The following is a 21,670-nucleotide window of genomic DNA, read 5'->3' as shown; positions in this document are numbered from 1 at the left end:
TTTAACAATATGATGCAATCATTCTCAGATTCCAATGGTGTTAAAACATTAAAGTGTTTTTTTTATTGCAATTCTGATTATGTGGTTTATATAATCGAGTTTCAATAGTGCAATCTGAAACATGTGGGATTCACTACAAGGAAACTAAAATCTTGAATTAGGGAACATTTATATGATATGACACAGCTATCTAGTTGCAACATTCCAGATGCATCCAGACATTTTATTGCATCACATAACAGCAGTGTAGCAAATTTTATTATTTACATTATATAGAACACACATCGCTGCACATTCGTGGAGGAGATGGAGAACACGCTCTTTATAACAAGGAAGCCTACTGTATTTATATTTTGAATTCATGAGTTTCCATGTGTTAAATCTCAGAAGGGAAAGTATGTTGCTTTATTGAATGTATTTTTCCTATTCATTCAATATTATAAGATCAATTATGCCAATTTTTCCTTCTTTTTTCTTTTTGTTATTATAATCACAATTGTTCAATATTACTTTTTTTTCTGTGATTCCCATACCATATAATTTCTTTACCTTGTAAAATAGGGTGTGTGGAACAATCAACATGCCCATATTATGGGGCGTTTAAATATACAAATTGTAACGCATTACATGTATTTGTATACCAGGATTAAGAATGCTTGGCATTTCAAAAAGTTCTCCCCCTTCATTTATTTTATTTTTGCATTGTGTATATCTTTTTAATTGATTAACAATAACATCACAATTTTATCTCCGACTAGATCTGGAAACTGGACCATTTTTTCCTTGAACTTAAACCTATAAATGCTGATTGGTGGAGTGGACTATACGGAGCAATAAGGTTGAGCTAGTGTTTTTTCTTTACATTTTACAATACTTTACTAACATAGCCATGTAGCACAACATCACAAATTTCGGATTGCTACACGTGTACAGGATCATAGCTAATAGCAATGCAGGGATTCAGCACCAGAACCATCTTCAGTATATGAATACAGCACAAGAATCATCATCAATTAATGCATAGAGCATCATAACCACTGTCATTACATGAATACATAACTGGAAATACCATCAGTATATGAATACATCACCTGAAACACCATCAGTAAATAAACACATCACCAGAACCAACATCAAGCACGAGTGCAGCACCAGAATCATCATCAATACATGAATACAACAACAGTACCACCATTAGTACAGGGATACATCATGAATAAATCACCTGGAAAACCATCAGTACATGAGTACATCTCTGGAAACAATATTAGTACATTAATACAGCATCAGAACCACCATATGTACATGAATAGAGCACCAGAACCATCATCAGTACACAAATTAAGCACCAGAATCAACATGAGTACACCAATACAATATAAAGGTTACTACAGCGATCAACTACAATGTCAGGTTAGTGATATCAACTGGGAGTTGTTGTTACCAGCCATCATCAGATTGTAGACAATACAGGAACCACAGTACTGATTAGACATAGTTAGTATCACAAATGAACATTTACATTCAGGCACCTTATCGGTAACTAACATCTTCTCTGATTGGAGCTGTTCTCATTCCTTTCTTCTTCATCTGATATAAATGCAAAGATGACTTTTTACATTCATAGCTCATCTCTGCAGACTTCCCTTTACTGTGGTCTTCTGCACCATAATCCAACACGGAGCCCTTAAGATGAATGCTCTCTGTATAATACTCCTTGTACAAAAATATCTGCTCATACTGTGATTGCTCTGAATAAATTGTCCCTTACTGTGCTCCATGCACAAATTATGACCCCCAAACTGTCCTTCTAATGGTACATTGCCTTTACACTGTCCTCTTCTATAAAATATTCTTCACACTGTGCCTATCTACACACTGACTCTCCACAGTCCCCATCTTCAGTGTCCCAATCACTGCCCCCTCTCCATGCTGTGCCCCCACAATGCTCCCCCATGCTGCCTCTCTCTATACTGTGCCTGAACACAGTCTCTCCATGATGCTCCCTCTCTATAATGTGCCATGACATTGTTCCTCACAACGCTCTCTATACTGTGCCACCAGTCACACGTTTCCCACGTCTGCATAGTGTTCCTACTATACAATGCCCTCACACTAATACCTTCAACTCTTTCTGTTTCTTTATAATAAAAGTTCCTGGTATTTTTGGCTCCACTATGCAATTGCCCCACATACTTTTGTATTAGGCTGTGTGCCCACAATGCGCTTTTTAAGCGTTTCTGCAGTGGCAAAAACGCTGCAGAAACGCTTAAAAAACGCATGGTAGAAGGCCTGCCATGGTCCCCAATGATAATCCGCATGTGCTATGCACATGCTGCGGACATTTCCGCTGTGGATTATCATTGCGGAAAAAAACGCAGCACTACCAATTATTTTGCGGAAGTGCTGCGTTTTCGCTGCCATTGACTTGCATTAGAGCGCATGGATTACGCATCACTGCATCTGTAGATGCGCATTCCATGCGTTCTAATGTGCGGATGGTACCCAGGTCTAGAGAAGATGAGACTCTCCTGCGGACCCGGGTACCATTGAAAACTGTAAAAAAAAGAATAAAATAAAAAATAAATATATACTTACCTTCTGGCGGCCCCCGCTCTCCTTCTCTTCACTTGCCAGCAGATCGCGATGGACTGAAGGACCTGCGCTGACGTCATAGTCATGTGACGGGTCACGCGATGATGACGTCGGCATGTCCTTCAGTGTACCGCGATCTGCCGGCAGTCAGCACCGAGCGAAGCAAGACTGCGGGTGCCATCGGAAGGTAAGTATAGATTTATTTTTTTATTTTTTACCATTCTTTCAGTCACACTATATAAATTCATGCCGTTTGCATGGATTTATATAGTGTGACCAAGTTGTCAAGCACTTTCCAAGTGATGATAAAATCACTTGGAAAGCGCTTGTCAACCCGCATGCGGAAATGCATGTGAAGAACGCTTCACATCCGCATGTCCCTGGCAGGAAAAACGCATGTACAATCCGCATGCATTTTTTCTACCAGGGGAGATGCAGAAACGCTCAGGAAAAATCCGGAGCATTTCTGCATCGTGGGCACATAGCCCAAAGCACAGATAATAGGTGAGCGGGTATTCGCCCGCTCTCAGTATCTAAAACAGTCCAGCAAAGTCCTTCAGAGGAGCTCTCTGGCCTACACTCACAGCCTGGAGACTTCCTTCTCCAGACCAGAACACAGAAAAAAAACCAGTGGCTGAGTATTTAACTGCTCTCATCCACACCCTCGATGCAGAGATATGGTGAGTAGGCGTCCTGCCCATCTCTCACCTACTCACAAAAACCACACCCTTTGAATATAATGAATTAACCCCCAACACATAACATGCTGGAGGAAATTGTAGGTTTCAGTTCACTAAGGCTAATAAGCATAGTGAAACATATCTCCCCTCACATATAACACCAATGACTCTGTCACATATTCCCCTCCTCTGCCCTAAGCTGGGGGTTTGGGCACCTTCAGACACCAAACAGGGAATTCTAGTGAGGGCATCAGCTTTCCTGTGTAACTTCCCGGGCCTATGCTCCACGTGAAAATTAAAGTACTGGAGACCTAAATACCACCTAGTTACCCGGGAATTCTTACCCTTCTTTTCCCTCAACCACCTCAAAGGGGCATGGTCTGACACGAGCTTAAACTACCGACCTAGTAGGTAATATCTCAGAGTAGCTATGGCCCATTTTATGGCTAAGCACTCTTTTTCTACTATAGCGTAGTTTTTCTCACAGGAATAGAGCTTCTGACTCAGATATAGAATGGGATGTTCCTCCCCATTTATCTCTTGAGAGAGCACGGCTCTTAGACCAACTTCTGAAGCATCTGTACGGACCACAAATTCTTTATTAAAGTTTGGTGCGACAAGGACCGGCTGATTGCACAGTGCCAGCTTCAGCTGTTGGAATGCCGTCTCCATTTCATCCGTCCATTTCACCATCATTAATCTGGTGCCTTTGAGGAGAACTGTAAGTGGCGCGGCTATCATGGCAAAATTTGGGATAAACCGCCGGTAATATCCCACAATTCCAAGAAACGCTCTCACCTGCTTCTTGGAGAGCGGTTGCGGGCATTTCTGGATTACCTCAACTTTGTTGACTTGTGGCTTAATTTTGCCTTTCCTGACGACATAGCCCAAGTACTTGGCCTCCTCCTTCCCAATGGCACATTTCTTTGGATTTACAGTAAATCCCGCCTTCCTCAGAGCATCCAGAATCGCCTGTACCTTTGGCTGGTGACTAGCCCAGTCTGGGCTAAAGACTACAATGTCATCAAGGTAGGCTGCGGCATACTTCTTATGTGTGGCTAGGATCTGATCCATGGTCCTCTGGAAGGTGGCTGGGGCCCCCTGCAATCCAAAAAGCATTCAGGTGTATTGGAAACACCCATCAGATGTTGAGAAAGCTGTCTTCTCCTTGGCCCTCCAGGACATGGGGATCTGCTAGTAGCCCTTCATCAGGTCGAGAGTGGTGATATACTTTGCAGGTCCAAGCATCTCAAAGAGTTTGTTGACGTGGGGCAGCGGGTACGCGTCACACTTTGACACCTCATTCAGCCGGCTGTAGTCGTGGCAAAACTCAATGGGGAGTGGAGGTTCTGTAACGAGGACGATGGGACTCGACCATCCACTCTTTGACTCCTCTATCACACCGAGGTCTAACATCCTTTTCATCTCGGTTGAGATCACCTCTAGGCGTGCTTCAGGAATCCTGTATGGCTTCAGGTTCACTCGTATATGTGGCTCTGTTAGTGCGACATGCTCTACCACCTGAGTACGCCCCGGCAACTCAGAGAACAGGTCACGATTCCGCTATAGCAGTTGTCGACACTGTTGCTTCTGGGTCGGCGATAGAGTCTCTGCTATCAATTCCTCCTCCGCCTTGCCTTTGGGAGTGGCTCCAAGGGAATGAGCTTCCACAGGTTCCCGATCTCGCTACGGCTTGAGCAGGTTCACATGGTACACTTGGTGCGGCTTTCTTCGGCCAGGTTGGTGGACTTTATAATTAACTTCGCTGATTTTCTCCACCACCTCGTCCGGGTCTTGCCATTTGGCCAGGAACTTGCTCTTAACTGTAGGGATTAGCACCAAAACACGGCCCCCAGGCTGGAACTGCCTCGGCCTTGCCGATCGATTATAGACCCTTGCCTGAGACTCCTGCGCCTGGAGGAGGTGCGCCTTCATGATAGGCATCACTTTCACCATTCTTTCCTGCATCTGGGCGACATGTTCAATGATGCTCCGGTGTGGAGTAACCTCGGCTTCCCAGATTTTCTTGGCAATATCCAGGAGCCCTCGCGGATGTCATCCATACAGTAGCTCAAACGGGGAAAAGCCAGTAGAGGCTTGCGAAACCTCCCTTATCAAGAAGAGTAGAAATGGTAGCAGATAGTCCCAGTCACGTCCATCCTTTTCTACTACTTTCTTGAGTATCGCTTTTAGGGTTTTGTTAAAGCGCTCTACTAGGTCATCTGTCTGTGGATGGTAAATGGAGGTTCGCAGCTGGGTAATCTGGAGGACCTTACACAGCTCCTTCATTTCCTTGCTCATGAACGGGGTCCCTTAATCAGTTAGTATTTCCTTTGGCAGACTGGTCCTGGCAAATATATGGACAAGTTCCCTGGCTATGCACTTACTCGATGAGTTCCTTAGCGGTACCGCTTCTGTATACCGGGTCGCATAGTCCATGACCACCAGAATGTATTGGAGGCCCTGGGATGATTTGACTAAGGGCCCCACTAGGTCCATAGCAATCCTGTTAAAGGGGATCTCTATCACCGGTAGTGGGGTTAGTGGACTACGGAAGTGGGAAGAGAGAGCAGTTATTTGACAGGTGGCGCAGGACCTACAATAGTTAAGAATTTCTCACTAACACCCTGGCCAATAAAACCTTCTCAATATCCTTTCCTGAGTTTTCTCAACCCCTAGGTGTCCCCCCAGAACATGTGAATGGGCCATATCTAATACTCTCCATCAGTATGGCCCCGGCACTAGCAGCTGTTCCACTATCTCGCTGCCCCTTAGTTTTGCCACCTGATACAACAACTTCTCCTGAACTGCAAAGTGGGGGAACCTGGTGTCGGCCCCCAGCTCTTGAGCGACCCCATTACATACAGTAACTTGATCAAACGCCCCTTTTAAAGACAGGTCCCGAACTTGAGCAGTCCCAAAGTTCCCTCTGGACACATCTAACTCAGGAAGGTCAGCCTCCTCGGTCACCGTCTCGCCTTCATCGCCGGCAAGAACACACGGTGGGAACTCATCCACTTGAGACTTCGTCAGGGGTTCTTCCCTAAGGCTTTTGTCCATACTACTTAGCCCGGTTCCCTTTCCCCAGAAGTACCAAAACAAAGAAAATTGCGGCCCAATATGATGGGATGCATCAGGTTCTTGACCTCCCCGACCTCGTGCGAACGGGCACCACAGTCTGTTCCCACTGTCACTGTGGCCATGGGGTAGTGCTTGGCGTCCCCATGAATGCACCGAATGCCCATGGTTTTGGTAGAGACCAACTAGTGGGGAAGGGTAGCTCTGATTAAGGTCACCAGACTCCCAGAGTCTAACAGTCCAAGCACCTTACTCCATTAATGGACACGGCATACGCCTGCGGCCCCACGCCAGGTTGACAGTCCACAATGCAGGCTGGATAAGCATAATAGAAACACCGTCTGCCTATGCTGCAATCCATTGGCTCAGCTGACATATGACACCGGGCGGCTGCATGTCCTGGATTGTGACACCGCCAGAAGCTCTATCTGCTGCTGATGCTCCTGCTGGTGTGGCTGCTGTGCTTTCTACTGCAACTGGATCTGTTGCAGCAGCAGATTGTTCATTTCCTGTTGAGCTTGCTGCTGCTGCTGTAGCTCCCGGTGCTGCTGTAATTGCTGCAGGTGCTGCTGGTGTTGCTGCTCTTGGCTCTGGACTAAATGCTTAATAAGCTCCTCCATGTTGCCGGACATCTCTGGCTGGCTGACGGCCTTCACCCAGGACATCCACCGTTGTCTATGGCAGGTACACGTGTTCCTAGAATCTTGCCAGCACTCTCACACCAGCTGTGGTAAAGCGACTTGCTCGGCTCTCACAGAGGCAAACACAGGACACATGTCTCGGGTTAACTTCCTTCAGATTTATTAATATGCGGCATAAACTCCAGCAGGGTTCCACCAAAAATAAACAAGTCCTCTCCAGGATAACAAAAAGATAAAGTAAAACGCAGTTCATAGGTGAGCGGGTTTCGCCCACTTTCAGTATCACAAACAGTCCAGCAAAGTCCTTCAGTGGAGCTCTCTGGCCTACACTCACAGCCTGGAGACTTCCTTCTCCAGACCAGAACACAGAAAAAAAACCCAGTGGCTGAGTATTTAACTGCTCCCAGCCCCACCCTTGAGATATGGTGAGTAGGCGTCCCACCCATCTCTCACCTACTCACAAAACCAAACTCTTTGAATATAATGAATTTATATATATATATATATATATATATATATATATACAGTCATATGAAAAAGTTTGGGCACCCCTATTAATCTTAAGCTTAATGTTTTATAAAAATTGGTGTTTTTGCAACAGCTATTTCAGTTTGATATATGTAATAACTGTTGGATACAGTAATGTTTCTGCCTTGAAATGAGGTTTATTGTACTAACAGAAAATGTGCAATCTGCATTCAAACAAAATTTGACAGGTGCATAAGTATGGGCACCTCACCAGAAAAGTGACATTAATATTTAGTAGATCCTCCTTTTGCAAAAATAACAGCCTCTAGTCGCTTCCTGTAGCTTTTAATGAGTTCCTGGATCCTGGATGAAGGTATTTTTGACCATTCCTCTTTACAAAACAATTCCAGTTCAGTTAAGTTTGATGGTCGCCGAGCATGGACAGCCTCTTCAAATGATCCCACAGATGTTCAATGATATTCAGGTCTGGGGACTGGGATGGCCATTCCAGAACATTGTAATTGTTCCTCCGCATGAATGCCTGAGTAGATTTGGAGCGGTGTTTTGGATCATTTTCTTGCTGAAAGATCCATCCACTGCGTAACTTCAACTTTATCACTGATTCTTGAACACTATTGCCAAGAATCTGCTGATACTGAGTGGAATCCATGCGTCCCTCAACTTTAACAAGATTCCCGGTGCCGGCATTGACCACACAGCCCCAAAGCATGATGGAACCTACACCAAATTTTACTGTGGGTAGCAAGTGTTTTTCTTGGAATGCTGTGTTTTTTTGCCACCATGCATAACGCCTTTTTGTATGACCAAACAACTCAATCTTGGTTTCATCAGTCCACAGGACCTTCTTCCAAAAAGAAATAGGCTTCTTCAAATGTGCTTTTGCATACCTCAGCCGACTCTGTTTGTGCGTACTTGCAGAAACGGCTTCTTTCGCATCACTCTCCCATACAGCTTCTCCTTGTGCAAAGTGCGTTGTATAGTTGACCGATGCACAGTGACACCATCTGCAGCAAGTTGATGCTGCAGCTCTCTGGAGGTGGTCTGAGGATTGTCCTTGACTGATCTCACCATTCTTCTTCTCTGCCTTTCTGATGTTTTTCTTGTCCTGACACTTCTGGCCTTAACAAGAACTGTCCCTATGTTCTTCCATTTCCTTACTATGTTCCTCACAGTGGAAACTGACAGGTTAAATCTCTGAGACAGCTTTTTGTATCCTTCCCCTGAACAACTATGTTGAATAATCTTTGTTTTCAGATCATTTGACAGTTGTTTTGAGGAGCCCATGATGCCACTCTTCAGAGGAGATTCAAACAGGAGAACAACTTGCAAGTGGCCACTTTAAGTAGCTTTTCTCATGATTGCATACACCTGGCTATAAAGTTCAAAGCTCAATGAGGTTACAAAACCAAAAAAAGTGCTTTAGTAAGTCAGTAAAAAGTAGGCAGGAGTATTTAAAACAAGAAAATGATAAGGGTGCCCATACTTATGCACAGGTCAAATTTTGTTTGAATGCAGATTGCACATTTTCTGTTAGCACAATAAACCTCATTTCAAGGCAGAAACATTACTGTGTCCAACAGTTATTACATATATCAAACTGAAATAGCTGTTGCAAAAACACCAATTTTTATAAAACATTAAGCTTAAGATTAATAGGGGTGCCCAAACTTTTTCATATGACTGTATATATATATATATATATATATATATATATATATATATATTTTATCAGAGACACAAATTGTTAAAAACATTTAAATTTCCTAAAGGTTTAAACGTCCTGTACCTCTACATGGAACCACAAAAAAGTGGGTAAAATGATACAACACCTCCAGTAGCAAGTCTAAAATGAGTTGACACTGTATCAAAATGTAACAAGCAGAACAATATTAATCAAGCATAGAACCTTACTATAAAAATGTTAACAAATCAACAAGACATTTTCAAACAAAAACACGATAGCAAAGTGAGCCCCACCACAAAAAGGAGAAAGATGGAAAGTTTAAAGAAAGGTGTATAAGTGTTACCAGTTCATGAGGACCAAAAGTCAATGTCAGGAGAGCAGGTCCATACATATTGCCAGTTTAGCCGACTTCCTCAGGGGTTGATTGTTTGATTGTTTCCAAGTTTTTAGTGAAATCAGAGGAATATATAGAAAATGAAGTTCAGTAGTAATCTCCTATATTAATAGATATTTATATTTGCTGGGTACTGGGATCCAAATTCATATTATCTGCTCCACATTTAATTCATCCCCACTCCATCACTTGACCCATGCCACGGGCATGGCAGACCTGTGAAAGCATGTTACACTGCCAGCGTCTGGTATGGAAGACTTAATAGCGATTTCTATTTCTATTTCAAACTTTTTCATCAGGACAAAACCACGGTATGCCTGATGAGGAAGTTTGAAACTTCTAAATGCGTTGACCAATAAACCGCAGAAATTAATTCCTGTCTTTCCCTCATCCTTCAATGGCAGCGCAGTTTAACCCATTTGATTCCAGTGCCTTTTGATTTCTAGATCTCTTTCAGTGGTTGTGTACACACAATCCGATCAGGTGAGCACGCTAGTGCACATTGTTTTCTAAAACTTCTACTCGGACAAGACCCTAATGCGCTTTTTGTTCTTTCCAGGTTTTTTTCCTAGCTCTTTAAATGTACAGCACTCTGGAATTAATGGTGCTTTAAAATAAATAATAATAATAATATTTAGAATAATAACCATTTACTTGCCACCTAATATATCTCTCCTTTTGACAGTTGCCATTGTTATAAAATAATCATTGCTCTTACCTTCAATAGTAAAGAGCTTAAACATAGATGCCTGATATATGTGACTGAATATAAATAAGAAAATAAATAAGACAGAAAGTAGCACAGGTGAGTAACAGTCTATCCATTATCTAGTTCAACAAGAAAAAATGTGTCATAGTTAATACTTTATACAGGGGAAGATGATAGACCTACAGTAGACAATAGAGAAGTGGGAGGTTTCATGGTGCTACAAAAGGCAGAACACTCAATGGCAGTACAAAGCATTTAATTAGTAATCAGTTTTGGTTTGTAAAGACTTTATGAATCTAGAAAACATTCCAAGATGCTCAAAACAGTATCAAAATCTTGAAAGAAATATTAAAGGGGTGGTCTGACACTAACACTGATTTAATCCTAAATGTCTATCTATTTAATGTAATATTCTAATTGCTTTTCTAATATATACTCTAATCAAAAAATCCCTACCATGCTCTGCAGTAAATAAATAAATATCAATAGTACATGAAAATAATATAGGTTTCTGTTTCAGTTTTTGCACTCTGTGCCCTTATTCACATTTATGTCATTAGTCACTCAGTGACATTTTAATACTAGAGGTTAGGACCATCCCTAATAGGGTTACCGTGACGTGGTGATATGGCTTTTACGTTTTTTTGATCAAAAATATGTTAACCAAGTACCCTATATTATTTTCATGCACTGTTGCTATTTATTTACTGAAGAGTATTTGCTTATTATGTTTTTATCTTAGGTTTAGTTTGTTTAGTGGCCAGTGTGAAAATGCACCTACATATTGCATGCACATCAACTTATATTCCTGTTCATTGCTTTTGTTTTTTGCTGTAAAAGCGTCGTCAACCAGAAACGTCCATCTCCTTTTACTCCTCAATACATATGTAGATGAGGATTGCCTTCTGTCCACGCTCGTGACTGCAGCAAGAGTATACTATATGGGCAGAAAATGGGGTTGTGACAAGCACCACCTGGTCAAGTGAGCACCCCCCCACCTCCCCCTAACCTTCTCTAGCGTATACTGTATCACCCTATTTGCACTTGTCTCTTTGTTCTCTACTACAAATTAAATGTTTTGGCTGCTCTGCTTTTAAATAGAACCTTCGAAACTCTGCCAGAGGTTTAGTCGCATGCCTGTACCCAGGAAAACTAGATTGAGACAAACAAGTTTACAGCAGATCACCTGACCTACAACAGAAGTGCAGCCCATCAGCTAAGCAGGAGGTAATGCATAGTCAAAGGAGTGAATCTCCATAGACATTTGCTTTGTCAGCAAAATGAATTAACCCTATGAAGATCTAAAGGTACACCATGTTCCAGATTATTAGGGCTGTAGGGTTTCAATAGGAAAGTACTGAGTAAGGGGAAGCAAGTGGGATGCACCTTAAGAATATTTTGGGTGGTAATGCACAAAGCTTCTTAACAGAATATTAGGAAATAAGATGTTTTAATAACATAGATAAGATGACTATTGGTTTTGAAAAACATTACAGCTTAAAATAAAAAAAAATACCTAGGCAGATTTTCCTTCTTGAAGTCTAACTTAGACCAAGAAAAACAATAATATGCATCCTATAAAATTTAACTTTTAATAGATATGTTAAAAGTATCCATAATAATATACAAGGAACAATAATTCACATAAAAGTTTGGTGGCATGGTTATCTTTCTGCTGTGATGTATTCACTTTCCACATTAACCCACTCATCCACTGTGGCTTTCTCCTTTCATCGTCCCCTGATGAGCCTTAAACTGAGGAGGGGGTGAAACGTGTGGGACTTTAGCACCTACTGGGACCATCAATGAATGGGACTTTAATACCTTCTGGGACCATCAATGAACTGAGATCAGATAAGTCTACTTTGCTGCAGTTAACAGACTTGCTTTTCTTGTGCTCAATATACTAATTTTTATTTCTGCATGAATCAATCCTACTTATGCTTTGTGGCTATCCACTGTGCTATTGTGCCAGGAATGTTGTCATCTATACAACAAATAGTCAATATTGTTTAAGCTAAGCATTTTTTAGGTTATTCACCACATTAAGAGTTTGGTTATGTCATCTGTTAATTGGGACCACTGATATGATTATTCGTGGGTTTGTACTATGATAACAGTCAGTCACTTTGGGGATTAATACCTTCTACATTAGCCAACTGTATACCTTGGATTCTGTTTTAATACCCAGTCAATCAACTTTCCTCTGACTGATCCTTAAATGGGATCCTGTATTTGGGATAACTTCTGCTTGTATTAATAATAATCCATCTGGTATCTGAATTTTCTCCTCTGCCAATATAACTGTTGCATGGCTTTTTTATTACCTTTTCCATTCAGCATGTTAACTGCAACATTGCTGTCTGGTTATTCTATGAAGCAATGTCTTTTTCTTTTTTCTATGTGTGTATGTTTGTAAAGGGTTAGGTAGGGACAGGTAAGGGACAGCCACTGTGGAGCAGGGACACCACACCGACTCGTTAGGGTAAAAATTCTGCTGTCATGCAGGGCATTCTTCCCTTTAGGGCCCTATAGGGTAAGTCTGACTGTCTATTTTTTACCCTACTATTCCTACCCCATACTTTTATATGAATTACTGTTCCCTGTATATTATTATGGATACTTTTAACATACCTATTAAAAGTTAAATTTTATAGGGTGGATATGATTGTTTTCCATGGTTTAAGATTGATTTATATACCCACTTTTCAGAATTGAATTACTGTTTTTTTTTCCTTCTTGAAGTCTAAGAAAAGTACGTGACTACCCACGTAGAAGTGGTAAGTTCCTGTCTAAGTTTTTGAAATAAAAAGTAAAGTTTTGAAATTGTAGTGCTTATCCTTAGATTCAAATGACTATTAATCACATAATTGTCCAACATTAAAAAGGTTTTCTCCTACTTAGAAACTGATTACGTATGGGCCCGCCGCCCAAGGAGAGGAATTAAAAACAGAAGACCTGCACTTACCTCCTGGAATGGTGCTGCTACTGTAATCTTCTCAAAACATCTTTTTGGACCCCGGCCAGTTTCCTGGCATAAACCATGTGATGTTACAGCTATAGATTTTTTATTTTTCATTTCCTATGCAAGGCCCATACGCAGCAAGTTTTAAAGTAGAGGAAGACCCCCTTATTGTACAAAACCATTAACAATAAATAATGAACTAGTGTCCATCACTGAGATGTTCAAACTGTTGGTGATTGCTAGTAGGAGATACTATCGTAATGGGGGTACACATTCATCTCATTATTATGCCAGTCTTGAAAGTTACAGCTAGTCACTGGTATAAAAGAATGTTACATGTAAATGTGCCTTACTTAGGAAACGTCTGACATGTGACAACATAGGACAACTCAAGGATTCATGGATTCTAAAGATTAGCAGTTTTATTTTATCTTCACACTATTTCTGTACAATGTAAAAAATCTGCCTTAAAAAAAGCCTTTTTACAATAAACAAGAGATTTGCAGTTGAAGCCAAGAAAATTTGTTATTCACATTCTGCCTAAATAATTCATAGGTTGCACAGTAGCTCATTAGACATGCAAAGTTCCTAGGATAATGTAATAAGCAATCCCCCTTATATAATCAGAATAGGTCATCTTATAGTGTTTCATTTACTCTGGTTGTAAACCATTTAAATGAAAATAACCAATTATCTAGGAAACTTGTAGAGTAAATCTGCTCAATGAGCTGAGCTCTATTAACACTTATCATATCAGCCATCACTACTTCTTCTCTACTTGCCATGTTTTATTTTCTATGCCAGGGAAAATATCAATGGTGCTTTGACTGGCCACAGCATATAAATTAGTTACCAGACTGGAGATTGTACTGAACTCAAAGAATGACAAGTTCAGTAGACTGGGAGCACTCAAAATAGAAGCTGTATCTATATTTCATCTGCCCCTAAGTTCCAATGAATTCCATTAAGTGCTTTAATGCAATGTTCAGTCTTTGAAAAAGGCCACTAAAATATGTGGTACTAAAAATGTATTTTACATCCTAAAGTCATATAATATATATGTTGAGTAATGGCACAAATTGTTTTTATTGCTTCTTGCTTTATGATGAATTCTCAACTCTACTGTCATTAACAGATCCATTCAGATCCATGTCAGGTCATCAGCTTGCAGTAAAGTGTGGAAATTGTGGGTTTCAAGTTAAATACCGCACATAAACATTTTGCTGTACAGTGGTAGTAACAGCCTACAGAAATACATTAGGGCACTGGATTGTCTGATATACAAGCAGTTTTGACCTTATTGTCTGCTGACAGAATAATTACATGTAATGAAAGAGATGACTTTGGTTAAAGGGGCTTTCCACTACTTTTTCACGTCCCCCCCGGTATCATATCATAGCTCTTCAAAACAATACCCTTTGAAATATACTTGGATTAGATGTATAGCTTCTATGTGCTCATCTCTGCAGGGATCACATGGTACTGGATTGTTATGGAGATGCTCTGTTTTGTCTGATGCTTCCTTTTCCGGCACAGGAATTGTACAAAATGAAAGGAAGTTGTCACTGTGCTCCTGGTTGTGGGTGGAGATGTTTTGGATTGAATGGCAGCTTGCCTGAGCATGGGTCCCGAAGAGTGAGGAGGGAGGAGTTTGCGTGGAGAATGGAGGGGGCATGATAAGTGATGGCTCACAGGCCACTGCAATGCATGATGGAACTTGTAGTATTAGAACACAGTAAGCTTGGGGACAGGAAGTGATCGCTGTAAGCATCAGAGCAGCAGCTGGTGACACTAAGTGATGCTATCTGCATGATAAAGGTATATATTACTATAATAAGAGTATGGATTTACTGACACATAATGGCAAGATTAATGAATAAAAAATGAAATGAGTTAGGGTAGTGGATAACTTCTTTAACTCCTTAAGGACCGCCGATACACTTTTTCATGGCAGCCGTTAAGTGGTCTTATTCCTCAGCACGGCTTTTCAGGGCACTGAGTGTATATGTGGCACCCTGAGGACTCGGCTGCTACAGGGGTATTGCACCTCACTCCAGAGGTGTGGTATTCCACTCCCGGGTAAGGATGGAGTGTGGGACTGAGCTCAGTAGGCTGCATGCACTACATACATCCCATTTCCGGGGGACAGAACTACGGTACTCCCACCAAGTATATGTGCAGGTACGACAGCGTCTGTCCCTGGCTGGAGTGGGAGGGGGGTGGAACATCCCAGTAGTGTAGGGGCAGATAGGGGGAGTACTCTGGGTAAAGCTAGGAGCTCATTGGGTGCTAGTCACCTGGGCTCACACATAGAGGGAGTATATATGGTGGGCACCATCTTAGGACAGGGTCTTTTGAGCAGGGGAGCTCAGCCAGGAGGGCTGACAGGGAGCTGTGGCTCCGGCTGGGCCCAGCTCCAGAGCCAAGCCTGCAGAGGAGAGAGGAGAAAGAAAGGCCCAGAGTGGAAGATCAGAGGGAACCCTAAGAACCCAGAATCAGACCAAAAAGGGTGAAGGGTTGGCGGACATGGGTACCGGAACCCGAACTGGTGGAGGCCACTTATCCTCAGCCAGGAACCGGAGGTCGTGGTCAGGATTTGCCACGACCCTCACCAAATCCACCAGAAAGGCACACCAAGCATAGGGTCAGGGAACCCAGAGGAGGTTTGACCACTAAGAGACCCGAGGGAGCCGGCCAAAGGTGGATCCCTGGTGGGAATGGCCAGAGACAGAGAGGGAGAAGGGAGCTCAGGACCACGCTCCGGAACTGCCTGGGGGTTAGCCGAGTCCAGGACCTGGTGGACGCTGCACGGCTCGGGTGGTCACTCAAGGCCAGAGTGACTGAGAGAACACTTGTGAGTAAAACCCCTGAAACTGCATCTCCTGACTCTGACTCTTCTTACTGCACCGTCACAACCCCTATCATCTTCATCTGCTGCCCTGAGGCCATACCCCTCCCGTTGGGGGTTATCACATCATCGCTGCACCCATACCACCGGCCTCAGCGGACTGTTCTGCAGCGGCGGCTTCAAAGCCGCACTCAACGGGTGGCGTAGTCGACACATATTCTAACATCTACTGCCATAGACTGCCGCTTAGTTTGACACCCTGGGCACGGACCGGGTCACCGCCACAAGGACTACTACCCCTATCCAGATCCGGCTCCGGGTAATCCCTTGAACATGGCCCAGGGGGCGCGTCAACTTTGGCGTAGTCGGCAGGATAACGTGCCCGCAACCACCGGGTACTGCGTGCCTGAAGAAAAGTTCATATTTAGCGTAAAAAGAAGTCTCCCGCCAATTCCGGAGGGTCCCCGCCATCGGACGCCATCTCGGATCGTTTCCCGCCGTTTGCCCGCTATCTGCAGTCTTTTCCCGCCATCCACAGAGTTTCCCGCCATTGGGAAGCGGTTCCCGCCATCTGAGAAGATTTCCCGCCCTGGCAGAGCGGACGCCATTATGGGCGTGCCAGAGAGTGGCAAGAGGCCACCTCCCATCGTGGGCCAGGACCAAGAATGGCGCCAAAAACGAAGACCGCCCCCACCAGCAGAGACTGCAATGATTGAGATGTCCATCAGCGTGGGGGGTCTGCCCCTGGAACTGACAATCACCAAGTTGCCCCAGGACCGCCCTCAATGGGGGCGGATACAGAACAAAACAGAGAAGATGGGTGCAGCCTGGAGGAGTCTAGAGAAGCCGTACCCGGAGATGGAGGGAGAGTCAGGCAGCACCGAGCCTGTGGTCAGGAGCCTGTTGCAAGTTACCACTCCACAAGACCTGGTGGAGATCCTGGCACAGCTCCCCCGAGACCGGGAGCGTGCACAGACCGCGCTGGAGGGCCTCGCACGGAGGATGGCCCAGGTGCAGCGAGAAACGCTGACGGAGTGGAGCAGGGAGATGGCCCAGCAGGCTGGAACCCGCCAGCGAAGCACACCACCCGCAACGAGGAGCACGCCTGCCCCTGAAGAGGATGCAGAAGGGACGGAGGCTGGAGACGACGCCGCAGAGGGAGCTGAAGAGACGGAGGCAAGTAAAGGGGACGTCACTACCCCAAGCCCAGCCACCGTAAGCCTACCCCCGCTCCCCGTCGCAGAGCCCGAAATCCCACCGATCGTGCCCGTTGCCGCACCGCTACCGTTCCAGACTAGGCCTCAAGCAGGAGCCGCGGCCACGCCTCTTGTGACGTCACGCGCCTCAACCCTGAGCGCGGCCAAGCAGGAGACGCCACCGGCCTGGTCGCAGGGCCGAGTGCCCCCGGGCGCCGCAGTACCAACAGCGCCCTCTACTGAGCCACCGGCCTGGTCGCAAAGTCAAGTACCCCCGGGCGCCGCCGTCTTCACGGTGCCCTTTACCTTCAGGGTACCCCAAGCCTGGTCGCAAGGCCTAGTGATCCCGGGTGCCGCTGCCACCGTCGCGCCCTCAACCTCCACAGTGCCGCACCTGGGTGAAGACTTGGTAACCCAGCATATTTGCCCGGATGGGCAGCCTTTTGAGTGGCCACCGGAGTACTACCATCCCCGACTCCGGAAGGAAAGGCCCCTGGATGAGCCCCTGATCCCGGCTCCGGCGCCCGCCAAGATCACCCCACTCTCGCTGGAGGAAGCGCAGTTTGCGTGGGACCCCACTGGAGGAGACCTCATCGGGTTCACTCAAGAGACCGGGGCGGCTGCAGCGGAGCGTGCAGAGTGCTGCCGGCAGCAGTTAGAGGTTTTCGACCGGGAACGGCGAGAGAGGCGGGTCCGCGAGGAGCGGCTGCAAGTGAAGAGTGCAGAGCATAAGAGCCGGACCCGACGGAACCCCCGTGCAGCTCATGGTCCCCGTGCCACCGGGACTGTAATCAAATTCCAACTGCAGCACGGTTGGGGCTTCATCTGGGATCACCACACGCCAGGCGACGTCTTCGTGACCCGCAGAGATGTCGGGTCCCACCTGCCGGAGGGACACAGAGGTCGTGACCTATACCTGGGTGACGAGGTCACCTTTACCCGGCACCAATGTGCCAAAGGACCCTATGCCCTTCATGTACACCGGTTGACAGAGGAAGAGCTGAGGTGTCAGGAGGAGCAAGAGGACCCGGACGGGTCTGAAGAATACAGGGAGGAAGCATCAGGAGGACGCCGTTATTAGAGTACGGTAAAAAAGAACTGTACATAGTTACCCGTAAGGGTATAAGAACTGCTGCTAATTTAAATATGTTCCCCGTTGGGACAAGTGTGAACTTAAACCCGTGTGTCCCCTATCCCTTAACAGGCTGAGGACTGTGAACAGCCATTCCTTTTCCCCACTGGCCGAGGACTGAGAGCGGCCACCTCCCCTTGTATATAGTTGCGCTTTCTAAGGCGCCCCCTACTGGTTTTATAGGAAAACTGTTTTTTCTTAAACTGACTGTTGCACTTTTACCTGGTCACAAGCGCACAGTGGCCAGTAACTCAAAGAACATTATTATGAAAGAGTTTTATATGAAAGAAAAAGTTTATCTTGTTTAAGTCTGATAATGTTATAGTGTTTTATACCTGTTGTGTATGTTTTTGCAAAAATTTTGTATGTTTTATTATGTTTTGCTCTTTTACAGCCCGAGGACGTGCTGTGATTTACCAGGGGGGAATGTGGCACCCTGAGGACTCGGCTGCTACAGGGGTATTGCACCTCACTCCAGAGGTGTGGTATTCCACTCCCGGGTAAGGATGGAGTGTGGGACTGAGCTCAGTAGGCTGCATGCACTACATACATCCCATTTCCGGGGGACAGAACTACGGTACTCCCACCAAGTATATGTGCAGGTACGACAGCGTCTGTCCCTGGCTGGAGTGGGAGGGGGGTGGAACATCCCAGTAGTGTAGGGGCAGATAGGGGGAGTACTCTGGGTAAAGCTAGGAGCTCATTGGGTGCTAGTCACCTGGGCTCACACATAGAGGGAGTATATATGGTGGGCACCATCTTAGGACAGGGTCTTTTGAGCAGGGGAGCTCAGCCAGGAGGGCTGACAGGGAGCTGTGGCTCCGGCTGGGCCCAGCTCCAGAGCCAAGCCTGCAGAGGAGAGAGGAGAAAGAAAGGCCCAGAGTGGAAGATCAGAGGGAACCCTAAGAACCCAGAATCAGACCAAAAAGGGTGAAGGGTTGGCGGACATGGGTACCGGAACCCGAACTGGTGGAGGCCACTTATCCTCAGCCAGGAACCGGAGGTCGTGGTCAGGATTTGCCACGACCCTCACCAAATCCACCAGAAAGGCACACCAAGCATAGGGTCAGGGAACCCAGAGGAGGTTTGACCACTAAGAGACCCGAGGGAGCCGGCCAAAGGTGGATCCCTGGTGGGAATGGCCAGAGACAGAGAGGGAGAAGGGAGCTCAGGACCACGCTCCGGAACTTCCTGGGGGTTAGCCGAGTCCAGGACCTGGTGGACGCAGCACGGCTCGGGTGGTCACTCAAGGCCAGAGTGACTGAGAGAACACTTGTGTGTGAAACCCCTGAAACTGCATCTCCTGACTCTGACTCTTCTTACTGCACCGTCACAACCCCTATCATCTTCATCTGCTGCCCTGAGGCCATACCCCTCCTGTTGGGGGTTATCACATCATCGCTGCACCCATACCACCGGCCTCAGCGGACTGTTCTGCAGCGGCGGCTTCAAAGCCGCACTCAACGGGTGGCGTAGTCGACACATATTCTAACATCTACTGCCATAGACTGCCGCTTAGTTTGACACCCTGGGCACGGACCGGGTCACCGCCACAAGGACTACTACCCCTATCCAGATCCGGCTCTGGGTAATCCCTTGAACATGGCCCAGGGGGCGCGTCATATAGTGCCCACCAGTGGGCAAATATCCCACTGGCAAAAGATATATATGATAGCTGACACCCTGAAGCATCAGCTCAGAATGGTTTTTGAACCAATCATGGCTGATTAATCCCTTAAATGCTGCTGTCAATCATGACAGCGGCATCTAGTTGGTTAAAACATCAGCTTTAACACTTTCGCCCTCCCCACGATCATAATCGTGGGTGCCGATAGTGGCCATCGCACCCCGAGGTCTTCTGATGACCCCAGGGTAGGTGGCCTGTTAGACACACCTATAAGCAGGATCTAACAGGCAGAGTCAGTGCAGAACTAACAGGTCTCAGGCACTGCATTACAAGAGTACTGCAATGAATGAGACCAATGATCAAAGTAAAAAATATTCATGTCCCACATTGGGACTAAGTGAAAAAGTAAAAAAAAAAAAAAGTGAAATTAAATGTGTAAAAAAAAAAAACACAAAAAAGTGCACAAAAATCCGTTTTGCCACCAAAAACACAGCTTTTCTGTTAAAACAAAAATAAAAAAATTTCAAATTGTTGTCGTTACTCCCAGAAAAACCCAAACTATAAGACTGTCATGATATTTATTTTGTATGGCGAACACCATAAATTAAATAAAAACACGCCAAAAATTTTGACACACAAAAAATTTAATAAAAAGCGATCAAACAGACATATGTAAAAAAAGGAACATATGAAAACACCAAATCATCTTGCATTCGGCAAAAAAATGAAAAAGTTAAATTTCTCAGACTATGGCGATGCAAAAACAAATACATTTTTGTAAAATATTGTTTTTAGTGTTTTACGGACCTGAAGAATAAATCGGTCTTATCACTTTTACTGCATGGTGAATGGTGCAAAAAATATATTAAAACAGTAACTGAATTTCTGTTTTTTGTGCATTCTGCATCTGAAAAATTTGAATAAAAAGCATTCAAAAATGTTATGCACCCCAAAATAGTAGCAAAAATGTCTTCAACTTAGCCTGCAAAAAATAAGCCCTCACATGACTCTATTTGAAAAAAATAAAAAAGTTACAGCTCTCAGACCATGGTGATGAAAAACTATTTTTTATATAAAAAAAGCATTTTTAGTGTGTTAAAGTGGCAAAACATAAAAAAGAATTAAAACTGGTATTGCTGCAATTGCACTTATGCAAATAATAAATTGATCTTATCACATATACCACACGGTGAACTGCACTGAAACAAAATATACAAAACCTAAGATAAAAACAAAATGACCATATGCCCTGCTATAAGTAAATAAAACGCAATAGTGCATATAAATAACATAGAGTACTTACTAAAAGCTGTTTTTGATTAAAAAAAAGCATAAAAGCCATCCCAACAGTGTCAAAGTGTACCCAGTTAAGACGGTTCTAACCTCTGGCATTAAAATTTTACCATGTGTCAAACATTACCTCAGTGTGAATAAGGGCAGAGCAGGACCGGGGCCCAACTATGGACACCCAGCAATGGGAAACTACACTGCTCAAAAAAATAAAGGGAACACTCAAATAACACATCCTAGATCTGAATGAATTAAATATTCTCATTAAATACTTTGTTCTGTAGAAAGTTGAATTCGCTGACAACAAAATCACACAAAAATCATCAATGGAAATCAAATTTA

Source organism: Phyllobates terribilis, unplaced genomic scaffold (genome assembly GCF_046119375.1).
Source record: "Phyllobates terribilis strain yellow unplaced genomic scaffold, ASM4611937v1 Scaffold_11__3_contigs__length_659146591, whole genome shotgun sequence".
Classification (NCBI taxonomy): Eukaryota; Metazoa; Chordata; class Amphibia; order Anura; family Dendrobatidae; genus Phyllobates; species Phyllobates terribilis.
Note: the sequence above shows the minus strand (reverse complement) of the source record.